General features: G+C 41.4%; 1 protein-coding gene across 3 annotated transcripts in view; it reads left to right on the plus strand.

Moving 5' to 3' along the window:
* ZNF365 (zinc finger protein 365) overlaps nt 1-11,684 on the plus strand; it is a 157,654-nt gene extending 145,970 nt beyond the window's left edge. For 2 of the 3 annotated variants that reach the window (XR_007910898.2, XR_011382410.1), the window contains exon 5: nt 2,647-3,052. The gene's annotated coding sequence lies outside the window, so the exon portion shown is untranslated. Of the gene's footprint in view, nt 1-2,646; nt 3,199-7,507 lie in introns of those variants that run through there. The other variant, XR_011382409.1, reaches the window with a different exon arrangement.
* The last annotated feature ends 1,290 nt before the right edge of the window (nt 11,685-12,974 follow it).

The following is a 12,974-nucleotide window of genomic DNA, read 5'->3' on the forward strand; positions in this document are numbered from 1 at the left end:
TTCACATCCGAGGCTCATCAAACTTTTTACTTCAGGTATTTTCCTTTCTAGACTGTAATACTTTTACACTGTTACTTCCCTCCCTTAACCAGCATTACTGATATACTGGTCTGAACATCTTTGTGAGGTCCACTCATGGGCGATTAAAGGAGCCACAGCCATCTTGTGTATTACAGAAGATACTACAATTAGGATATAACTGGCAGTCCCATCAGGATGCAGCCAATTTTTCAGACCATGAGACTGTCTTCCAGAGGGGAAAGTTCTGACAAGTACACAAATTAAATATAATAAAATCTTGGCTAATTGGTACTAAAGTAACTGAAATCCTTAATTAATTAAACTAACTTGCTGGTTTTGGTGGTTGAATAAAGGTAGAAAAATGCACCTGGCAAATAATGAGTAATAATTGGCGTTTAGTTATATAAAAAAGTATAGAACATGTTCACATTATCTTTAATAGCACACTTAAAAAATCAGAGTTAAAAAGGATAATTTCAATTCCCTATAAGACCTTAGTCATTAACTAGGGTTACTAATTCTTTAACACAGAAGATTTTCACCAAGATGTTTTTATTCGGCCAGAGATAAATATTTCCTGAAGCTTTTTGAATCTTGCCTGTACCCTTGGTGACCAATGTCATTGCATTTACTAAAGTTCCTGCTGCTTGTTGCGTGAAACCAATTAACTGAAAAAGTCAATGCTAAAAGGATATCTATTAGAATCTAGTAAGACCTAGTGCCACAGTTGGTAACCTTGTGCCAGGAATTTAATATTTCTGAGCAGACATATCTCTAAATGGAGATAATAGTGTCTATTTCATAGGTTGGTTAGGAGGGTTAAATGCCCGGATCAATGCATGGTGCATAATTAGTGCTCCAAATCAATGTAGTTGATACAACATATACCAAGTATTTCCAATAAGTTTTATAAGCAGATAGACTTCTCAATATACTTTCACTTATATGCCACTATAAACTCTCTCCAGCTAGCAGTCAAATACCCAATTTAAATGCACATCTTAGAAAATGTATGCCTTCATCTCAACGATTTCAGAATTAGAGATCATTCAGGATGGTTTATTTAAAGACGCCTTTCTCAATCTATACTCTTAGAAATGAATATGTGAGTGTGTGTGGCTGTGGGTGCTTTAGGGGGCAGGATTGGGTGGAGGCAGGGAAATGTGGTTGAATTCATTTAAGCAACTGGCTGTTTTTGCAACTAATGTTTTTGTAACTAACTGACAGTTTGGCTGAATTTAACTGACTTAAAAAAATAACATGTAGTTTACCAAAATCTATGTTAAAAAGTTGACCTACATCAAGCTTTAGGATAACTTCATCATAATTTTCTTGCTTTCTGGAAATTATTTTTGTGTCATAAAGTGAGTGTCATATTTTAAATAAGAAATCAATTTTCTTTTACAGTTTTACAGTTTTTGGGGACAAATGTTTTAATGCTTTCTTAGAAAAAAAGAGTATTAAGCAAGTTATTTTCATCTCTAAGTATGTTTCCAATAAGGTAGGAACCATCCAGATGGTCAAACTTTATTTAATCAAAAGAGAGAGAAAGAGAGAGAGAGAGAGAGAAAGAAAGAGAGAAATCTTTCATCTACGGGTTCAGTCTCCTAAATGCTGCAATATCCGGAGCTAATAATAATAATAATAATAATAATCGCCAGACTGAAGCTGGGAGTCAGAAAGTTCATCCAGGTCTCCCATGTGGCTGGCAGGGACCCAAGTACTTGGGCCTCACTGGTTCTTCTTAGGAGCATTCGCAGGAAGCTGGATCAAAACTGAAGAAGTAGGCTCTCGAACCAGGCACTCTGGTATACGGCATTCCAAGTGGCAGCTTAACCTGCTATGTATGCCACAATGCCTGCCCTTAAGATGTAACTCTTAAATATTTTTCCTTATAAATTTACCTGTGTGTATGTGCATGAATGCGTGTGTAGTGTGTGTACTTCAAATGCATGAGATTGGTAGCAAAAGCGTTTTTCTGTGGAAGCCTCTGGCATCTTGATCTGCTTTTGAAACTGACCAGAAATGTGGAGACCTGACACATACATTGTTTACCACTAGGGGGTGACAGTTGATAATGAATCAGCTTCCCTGACTGTGAGACAAACCAGAGGCTTAATTCCGTAAACGTTGGAGTCTTGTTTCTTTTCTCGATTGCCTGATTCTTGGTTTGATGCATTTTATTTTCTGAATATATTCACACCTGACATCATTTCTCCAGCGACATGCAGCATGGACCTGATGAAAGGACAGTTGGTGATGGATAGTTGCAGATTTTAAGTAATTGTGTCCAAAAGCCAAGTTAATAGGTGGTTAACCAAGTAGTTAACATTTTTCACTAATGCATTCATTTCATAAGTATTGGAAGTCCAAGATGCTGTGACAGGCAGTGAGAATACTATGAGGAACAAGAGCACCATATCTGTCTGTGTGGAACTTTTATCTTAGGGGTAAAGATGACAAAAAGCAGGTAAAAACACATAAATAAAGGAATGAATGTTAAAAAGATAGATAAGGAACAGAAACAGGTAAGGCATAGAATAACAGGAATTAGGGAAGAGAGAATACAGTAGATCAAGCAATGTCCTTACCTGAGATTTTTATTGTTCTCTGTTTACATAGCAGATTTCAGAGACACACAGTGCCCGACTTTGATTCCTTTCTACTTGCATGGACTCTGGCAGAATTCTCACAACTCAGCGTGTTGATGCTCCTGGGGCTTGGACTATCACAGATGGGTGGTCTCCAGTGCCAGCATCCGTCCTCAGCACCTCAGCAGGCACCAGGAAAGCGTCCTCAAGGGGGCCTGAAACGGAGCACGCTCACCTTGCCATGCAAATGTGAACTTGGATGAACTTTCGTGAACACGTGATTTTAGAGGGCAGGGAGATTTCTCTTTCGTCTTTATACCCACCAGTGCCTTGAGTGGGTAAGCAGGGGGAGAGAAGAGGGAAGAAAACTGGAAGCAGAAAAATGCATTTAGCTACTTGACATGCATGAGATAGTAACTATAAATTCCTCAAAGTAGAAATATTGCCTCATTCATCTTTGTATTTTCTGGATTTGTCTTTCTAAAAGCACAGTCTGATCGTTCAGAATCAACAAGAGCTATGCTAAAATCAGATTCCTAGGCCTCATCGCATTCCTATGCCCTGGAATCCATGATTCTACCAACTGGTAAGTAACTGCCTCAGTGCCTGGCTACACATGTTAGATGTTCAACAAATAGTGAAATAGATAAATAATCCAAGTTCTAAAGCCGTTCATTTAAAAGCTAATCTATCTATTTAATAAGGCAAACTATTTAAAAAAGAGAAAAAGCCCTCTTTTAAGGGGAACATATTTTCTTTGATAACAAGGAAGACAATTTAAGTGACTCCCTTGGTCTCAAATCTAAATGAACTGAAACCAAGAATAAGGTTCCTTTTGAAATGCTTGGGCGCATACTTAGACATTGAGGCAAAACATTCTAGGTCCCCAACCACTGAACTATGTCCAGCCTCTTCTCTTTTCCTCATGCACACCTCCCCAGAGCGTGGGCATAATTAGATCCAGCCACGAGTGCACTGAAGAATGGGCTGACCTTCCAGAAGGGAATAGAACACATCTGCAATGAGCAAGATGGTGAGCTCTGATTCCTCTTGCAAGTGAGGTCTGGCTGTGACTCAGCTCTTCTGATCCCACAGGACAAAAAAACTTCATCGCTCTTAAAGCTGTGGGTATGGACTTGGGCCTTCCTTCTCGCTGAAATAGGATTGTGTTGTATACGATTGGCCCTGGCATAATTAGATCAACTATGCAAGAAGCAGCTCAACTATGTAAGAAGCAGATCAACTATATAAGCAGCATGGGGCCAGTGCTGTGGCGTAGTGGGTAAAGCTACCACCTGTAGCGCCGGCATCCCATATGGACGCTGGTTCGAGTCCCAGCTGCTCCACTTCCAATCCAGCTCTCTGCTGTGGCCTGGGAAAGCAGTGGAAGATGGCCCAAGTCCTTGGGCCCCTGCACCTGTGTGGGAGATACAGAAGAAGTTCCTGGCTCCTGGCTTCGGATCAGTGCAGCTCTGACCGTTGTGGCCAGCTGGGGAGTGAACCAGCAGATGAAGACCTCTCTCTCTCTCTCTCTCTCTCTCTGCCTCTGCCTCTCTGTAACTCTGAATTTCAAATAAATAAACAAATCTTTAAAAAAATGGAAAGAAAGGAAGGAAGGAAGGAAGGAACGAAGGAACGAAGGAAGGAAGGAAGGGAAAGCAATGACAGCTGCATTCTTCATGTCCAGGAAGACAGAGAGCTCTTGCTTGAATAATTAATGTTATGGGGTCCATTTCAATGGTGTATGATATCAAGGAAATGATCTATTTGATTAGAGGGAGGGGGGAAATCTTTTTTAGCCAAATAATTGGCACAATAACTGGACAATCCAACCCTACCCTAGCTCTCCAAGCTTCTCTCTCTCTCCCCAACAGAGGCAAGGTGGTTTCTTTCCTTGAGCCCAACACGTCACATTCCTTACAGCCTGTGTGTGTTTACTCAAAATCTGCTGCTCCAGCTAGAGTTCCTTATTCTCTTCACCCTTAAAAAAAGAGACTAATACTCATCCTAATTATTGAGTAGTTATGTGTGATTCTTTTTTTTTTATTATTATTTTTAGACAGGCAGAGTTAGACAGTGAGAGAGACAGAGAGAAAGAAAGGTCTTCCTTCCGTTAGTTCACCCCCCAAATGGCTGCTACGGCCAGCATGCTGTGCCGATCCAAAGCCAGGAGCCAGGTGCTTCCTCCTGGTCTCCCATGCAGGTGCAGGGCCCAAGCACCTGGGCCATCCTCCACTGCCTTCCCGGGCCACAGCAGAGAGCTGGACTGGAAGAGGAGCAACCGGGACAGAACCGGTGCCCCAACCGGGACTAGAACCCAGAGTTCCAGCGCCACAGACGGAGGATTAGCCTAGTGAGCCGCAGCACCGGCCAAGGGTATGTGATTCTTGAAGTCCAGGTCATTGGAGCTTTTTTGCTTCCAAGTCTCACATTGCCCGTGAAGCCCTTCCTGACATTTTACATTGATTATTATCTAAATGGAAATCACACACATTGACACTTTACCTAGCAAAATCTTAGTGTTAGAGAAAGGACATCAGAAGCCTTATTTTATAGGTAAGAAGGCTGAGGTTCTGCATGTGTGAGGTATGCACACATGGCAGAGCTCTGCATATCCTTGGGCCTATGCCTGGAGATCCTGTGTCAGTGAGTGAGATGCAGTGATTTGAGAATGTGTGTTTTAAAGTAGTTCCACAGTTAAATCTGATGAGCCTGTGTTGGGAAGCACACATATTTGTATTGCTTTGCATTTCATCTGTTGTCATTTCTCTCAAATCTTACTCTACTGGGACCTCATTCTTTACTTTGGTATCCCTTAGTGTCCAACCAAGAACCAGGTGCATTTTATGTGTCTAGTAAATGCTTGTGACTTGAACTGAAAAAACGTTTTAGATACTTACATTTGACTGGGTGGTGCCAGGGAAGTGGATTAAGGCACTTTAGTCCAAGGCCACATGAAGGCAAATACTCTAGGTGGGAGGCAAAATAGATAATTCTAAGATTTGACCAGTCTCATTTGTTTTACTTCATAATGTCTTAGGACCCAAGTCAGCCAAAGATTTCAGAGAGCAGAGTTCTGATTTCTGATTTTCCTTTTTTTCTTCTCAACCTGGGGAGACATGTTTAGTGTATGTGATCCCCAGATGCTTGGGGCATGTCTTACACTGCTCTGAGCACATGGAACCAAGCCCCAGTGACACTCCTGCCTTGGAGTGGCAGGGCCTTATATGGAAGCAGACTGTACTTTGTGCTTTACTGAGGGATCTTTAAATAGCAGGGTACAGCATCTCAAAGCTTTCCAAAGAGCTACTTAAAGTTATTTTTCTCCATGACAACAGCCTGCCAATAAGGATAGAATTTAAAGAGCTAGGACCCCAAGTATAAAGAAAAAAGGAAAATTTCCCTGCTAAATTGAATGCTCAGAGATGAGCCAGAGCCAGAGTGTAAATTCCATACATTGACTCACAACTATAGAACAGATGAGATGAGCAATCAAGCTGCATTCTTTAATTAACTGTATACAAAATCAAGAGGATATTGAAGGTGTTCATTTGGTGGATGGGGTGGAGGGAGACACTTACATATGCTGTGATCGCTGGGGCTAGAAACAATGGATCCATTTTCTTGCTTGTTACCTTTAGAACTTTGCAGGGATTGATTTTGTTTGGGTGCCTAAAAATCAGCTTCTAAGTAATCGTGTTGGCCTTCTTGTTGCCTGCACCTTGCAGAACCCCTTTTGTCTTGGACTCCCAGCCACAGGCTGCAAGAGGACTCAACCCCTGAGTCCTTTTCCACCAAGTGAAGCTATGCAGTTGCTTTCTCAGGTGACCCTCCCGTTGACTTCTTGTTTCTACTGTCTTTACTTTAGCTTGATCCACTACACCAGAGGGATTTAAAAAGACACTCCTTATTGACCTCAGGGATAAGGATGGATTTGCCATGATACCTTTCTTACCCTCCACCCGGACCAAGTGTCAGTAACAGAACAGATCTGATGTTCTATCTGACACAGGGCTGCTCTCCACTATGTTCCCAACAAGCGCTGAACCAGACTTTAAATTCTGGGAAGTGAATACCAAAGTCAATGACAAGTAGCTCTCTAGGTTGACCACAGCAAGTTTCACCATTGACAAGTGCCAGTTAATGCCATTCGTTTGGTGAATATTATTGAGTGCCCTTTATATGTCAAGCACAGAGTTAGGCACTGAGGCAGTGAGTGAATCATACAGTTATCAACTTTTTCTTTCTAGGATGAAAGTGGTTTTCCTATGAAGGCTGGTTCTGGGTCTGCTCTTTGAAACCCTGTAATTAGTTTCTGCATTCCTTCAGAAATGCGAAAACAACAGTCAGGTCCCCTAAACGCCCATTCATTCTGATGGCCCCTCCTTTGGATGCGCTTCAATTAGTCAGTGAGCCTCCCAAAGGAGACAGCTCAGAATTTCACCCCCTTCCTGGGCTCCTCTGTCTCGTGTTTGGATTCTCAGGTCACTGCTGCCTGAAATCTGTGGAGTTACATCGCTCCACCTGTTTCCAGAGTCTAGAGGTACGTGCTTGAGTATGGATAGTTCTCTTGGGGAGAAGGAGTTCAATACATTGACTTCAACCTGGGGAGCTGTTTTTCTTCTCTTGCTCTTTAACCAGAAAATAAATGCCACTGTAGCTTTGAAAACTGAAATGCTAGCTTTTAAACAACTTGCAAATAATAGAGTTTAAGATTTTAAGGGGAAAATGGGCTCCATAAATTTTTTTGTGATCAGAACCCCTACATTGTCCATTTAGTGTTTAAATTGAGAATAAATACTAACAAGAAAGTAATCACCTTTAACTGCACTTCACTGAGAACTAAGTCTCTGTGACCCATCAGTAATGTTAACTTAAAAAAAATTTTTTTTCAGCCAGTCTTCTCCACTGTGACAACTTAAAGAGGCAATGATTACAGCCTTTAAACATGAGCCCCCATGGAGCACAGCTTGACTTCGAGAGAAGAAGTACATTCATCTGTTACACTAAAGCAAACTCAGTGCCACTCGTGACATGGGGTTTCGATTGCAAGGACCAAGCATTCGGCAATCCCTCTGTTCCTAACCTGACTTCTTTTAGGGTTAAGAAGCATCAGGAAGAGTCAACCATTTCCTCTCACTTCAGAGTTTGGAAGGATTGACTGTTCTGGTTGATTATTCTCTGCCTCCATTTCCCTTCTTGTCCTGCTTCCCAGGTGCAATCTCTGTCTTTCTCCTTGCCCTAAGAGGCTGATCCCCACAAAAGCATCTCTTGGCTTTGCCACTGACTTCCATTTGAGTTTGGCCAATGAGATGCCCTAAAAGGAGACTGGAGTGTGGGGAGCTTGAGAGGCTGGTGTGCATCTACTAAGCCTTTTGCCTCTGTGTGGCATCCATAGAAGTAGCTGTGCCCAATTGCTTCAAGTTATGGCTCACGGCAAGCAGTGCCCCCATCTATGGATGTAGGTCTTGTAGACCCCTCCTCGCTCTGTTTCCTCCCTGGGGCCCTTGGTAATGACTTTCTATTGTTGCTTATCTCTAAATGCCTCAACCACTCCCACTTTTCCTTAAGCTGCCCTCATCTCTATACTGTCATTGCCACCTCTCCATTTAAATCATCTGGAATGAATTCTTTCCTGCCAGGGCCATGACAGATAGATCTCCAGATGTTTAGATTTCTTCCTGTATGTCATGAAATGCCATGCCGTCCACACCAGGGCTGCTTCATTATCTTAATCAGGCAGATGCAGTCCCTCCATTCCCAGTCCCAGAGGTAAGACAGACCTCGTCTGGCAACCCATCAGAATCACCTGCAGAACTATGACAGAGTTCTGGGACATCACCTACTAAATGAGACTCCCCTGGGGCATGACCCTACAATTTCTATATATATATTTTTTTTGTCAGGCAGAGTGGACAGTGAGAGAGAGACAGAGAGAAAGGTCTTCCTTTTGCCATTGGTTCACCCTCCAATGGCCACTGCGGCCGGCGCGCTGCAGCAGGCGCACCGCGCTGATCCAATGGCAGGAGCCAGGTACTTATCCTGGTCTCCCATGGGGTGCAGGGCCCAAGCACTTGGACCATCCTCCACTGCACTCCCTGGCCACAGCAGAGAGCTGGCCTGGAAGAGGGGCAACCGGGACAGAATCCGGCGCCCCGACCGGGACTAGAACCCGGGGTGCCAGCGCTGCAAGGCGGAGGATTAGCTTAGTGAGCCCCGTCGCCGGCACAATTCCTATTTTTAAAACAACCCAAGGAAGAATGAAAAAGTGGCAATAATTTTCCAACTTATGTGCTAAGAACATAGGACTTGTTATACTATTTTCTTTACTTTTGTAGATCTTTGGAAATTTTAAATACAAAATGGAATCAGCTATGTAAGGTTATTAATTGCAAACCACAGATACAAACTACATGTCTAATGTTTATTTGGTTAATCTCATTGTGTTTTGTGTCCATTGGACTTAATTAGACCATTGTAGGGGCTCCACCTATGTAAACAACTGGAATGGGGCAAAAATATACAGCATCTTTCATTCACTGAAGTGTCAGACACCAGCCACCCAGGAACACTAGTCCTTCTTCACTGGATACCTTTCTAGATTGGGGTTGAGTTGACTTGGCAACATCTGTGGGTTCTTTTCAAACAGTTGGTGCTCACATAGACACAATTTACGATCATTAGCCAAATACTGTCCGTAGAGGATTGGAAAACTGAAGTTACTACACTCTGGTTTGATTCTCTCTTCTATTCCTTATTTGTGGGAAATGTCTGTTTTATTTTTACTATACCAGAAAAGGATCCAGAGTTTCAAGTAGCAAATTCCAGCTTCCCTGCTCCTGTGTGATGCTGGGCAGACACTTTTTCAGTGTCTCCAATTTCAAAGCGCAGTGGCTGAAAACACTGGTTTGGGACCCCAGTTCTGTTACTTTCTAACCATGAGACTTGGGGGAAAATGCTCAACTTCTTAATTTTTCATCTGTGAAATAGAAATATTAGCCGCAACCACATCATTGAATTGTTGGAAGATTAAATGAGCATATAAAGGTAATAGCAATGTGGCTGGTGTATAATAAGTTCTAGGTAAGTGCTAGCTGAGGCTATTTTCATTATTGCTACTTAAATTTATATTTTTGACTTTTGAGGGCCAGGCAGAAGGAATGAGCAGGAGTTTCAGATATAGGGCTCCCAGGACTTTTAAAAAATTGTAATAAAATTTGACAACTATTGCTGTAGATCTTGCAGAAATTATTGTCTAGAAAATCCATATACAAAAATCTGGAGGAAAAAGATTGACCCAGAAAAGCCTTTATGGCTGTTTCTTCCACTGCCAGTCATTTGGTACAGTTGTGAACTTTGGCCCTGGAATTGCTCGTTCTCTGCTGTGGCCTGGAACTGACACACGCAGCCGGAGTTGCTGGTTTTGATGTGTGGGAGGTGGTAGTGCAGGAATGGATAGGGGAGCTTGAGGATGCTCCTAAATCAAATAGAAAAAGACAGAAGGCCAAGATGGCCTTGGCTTACATATGTTGATTCTCAGCCAATTTGAGGACACACTGCTTCATTTAGCAAACCTGACCTCATGTTCCCGTCAATTAAAAGCTATGCAAATATGTTTTGAATTTTCTAAGCAAGAATGTATTACCTCCTAATGCTGACTATTAAAATTCCTGATAAAATCCAATCTCCAAGAAGTTGGAGGAGGAGGAAGAGTAGAGAGAGAGAAATGTGGAATTTTTAATAATTTAGCACAAAATTATATACAGTTGCTCCCAGTATCTGTGGAGGATTTTGGTTCCAAGACTCCCACAGATGCCAAAACGTGTGGATACTCAGTGGTTTAGTGTTTGCACACAACCTACATACATCCTGCAGTAGTCTTTAAATCATCTCTACTCATAATACCTACTACTATGTGAAAACACTCCAGTGTTTAGGAAATAATGACAAGGAAACAGTCTGTACGTTTCAGTTTAGGTGCATTTTACTTTCTGAATATTTTCGATCTATGGTTGGTTGAATCCATGGATGAACAACCAGCAGATATGGAGAGTCAACTGTGCTGTAATATGTAATTGTGCACTCAGGAACAGTTACTTAGATTCCCTCCTTGGCGGGGAGGCAAAAGCTTCGTCCATCAACCACCCTAACATCAACCAGGCAATACCTGCAGACCCTAATGCAAGATTCCTTAGTTAAATGTTCTATTTTTTTAAATGTAGGATCTGGGCTTTTCAGGAGCCAGATGCTAAATGACATAAACTCTTAAGCCAGTATCTAGGCCATCCTTAGACAAGTATGCCTTTACTCTGAAATACCGGTCACTCAAACTCGGGCCTATTGTTCTAATTTTTTCAGCTCCCCATGGTGTGAATTTGAAAATCATCAACTCTGAAAAAATCTGATTCTACTGCTGGTTGTGGTTTGTGAAGGGCAAGGTGGGTAGTGTCATAGTGCAGAGACTTGATTATAAACTATCTTCCTCCCCGTTGTTTTGAAGACTCAGGGGAGTCAAATTGGAGAATTGGAGCGGCCGCCTGCCTCAAGGCACCAGGCTCCGCTAGCTGTGTCTGTGCTTTACCCCTTTCTCTGGGGGAACCACTCTGCTTGCAAGATGTCAGCTTTCCATTCCCTGTTCCAGCTGTGCCCTGAACAATTCCAGTAGACTCTTTCCTCAGGATTAGTTTTGCCTGCAACACTTCATTATCAAAAATTTCAAACATAAAACAAAGCTGAAAGAATTGTTCACTAAACACCCACCACCTAGGCTCTTAGTAGCCATTAACACTATTACATTTCCTTTATCACATACCTATCCATCTCTTCAGCTGTTAATTCAAATTATTTTAATAACATTTTGAAGTAAATTTCATAGCTAGGAGACAGGGTTTTGAGTATTCCTAATACAAACAACTGATAAATGTCTGAAGTGATGGATATGCCAATTATCCTGATCTGATCATTATACATTGATTTCCATGTGTAAATTGAAATGTCATGTTGTACCCATAAATATGTATGGTTACTATGTGTCAATTAAAAGACAAATACATACCTAAAAAAAAAAACAAAGAAGATTGCTGATATTAGTATGCTTACCGGTAAACACTTTAGCTTGAATTAGTTATATAAGTTTCACTATTTGTTTACAGTGGCCTTTCTTTTTGATTAAAAAAATACACAGCGAAATGCATGTCCTGAAGTGTGCATCTGCAGAGTTTCAGAAATTGTACCCACTGAGGATTTGTCACTAAGACTCCAGTCTTCAGATTCTGAAAGCCAGCCTGGGGATGAGAAAGCTGACATTAATGTGGAGGCAGAGCTAAGAGATAAAAATAATTTTGAAAGTGTTGTAGTCACTCTGTTCCTTTCTGCAGTTTGTAAATTCCCGTATTTGCCTAAACTATTTCGAGTTTTGTTTTACTTGCAGCCAGAGTCCTGACCAATACATAATCTCTCTGTTGCAGGTATGGAGTAGGAATCCAATGAGGAGTGGGTGAGACTGACTAGGGTTTCATTCATTTTACTAGACAGGGGCTCTAATGAAATGAAAACACTGGCTTTATCTGGGTCCTGCGTGTGGATCCATCATGTGGGCAGAATAAGAATTTTACACAGATACCAGCAACTTTATTCAAAGAAAAATCTAACTTAAAAATGAAAGCAAATATATCATATGATAGCCTTGATATTAAATATGTAACTATTGAGTATACTGACTGATATTAGAAGCAAGATCCTAGTGTATTTGCTAATTATCATTTTCAACTTTAAACATTACCCCTTTTTGTGGTTTTAGCTAAGTAATTGCAAAAACAGAGACAATGTGTGTTTTCACGGTTAGAGGTAGAATGGGTTGCAAAAATGCCAAACCGGGTCCAATTTAGGAAAAATGTTCAGCCCATATGTGAGAGAAAGGAAAAGAGAAGAAGGCTTTTAATTATTTAAGGGGGAGTAAAGGCAGCTTTTGATACCCAGGAGAAATCTCTACTTTTTGGGATTTGGTTTCTTGCATATGATGTTATTTATCAGTTTTGTTGCTTTTGGTCGGAATTGATTTCTTTTTGTCTTAAACCAAAATACACGCGCCTCCTTGGTAATTTGTGTAAAAGTCAGAGCTGTGGTTGTTGTTGGGGGAAGAAAAGGCTTGTGAATGGAACGGGCCCTTCTACTGTGGGTGTTCCAGTTCTGTTTTTGACCCAGTGGTGGTTACAAGGGTGCTTATATTATGCTTTGCATTTATGTTGCTGAGTTGCTATTTTTGTGTTTTACATTCTACGGTTGAAGTCAGAAAATCTGCAACAAACGTGAAGATGCTGAGATTAATAAAGCTATGGGGTAGGAATATTATTGTTAGTGTTT

This window comes from Oryctolagus cuniculus, chromosome 15 (genome assembly GCF_964237555.1).
Source record: "Oryctolagus cuniculus chromosome 15, mOryCun1.1, whole genome shotgun sequence".
NCBI lineage: Eukaryota > Metazoa > Chordata > Mammalia > Lagomorpha > Leporidae > Oryctolagus > Oryctolagus cuniculus.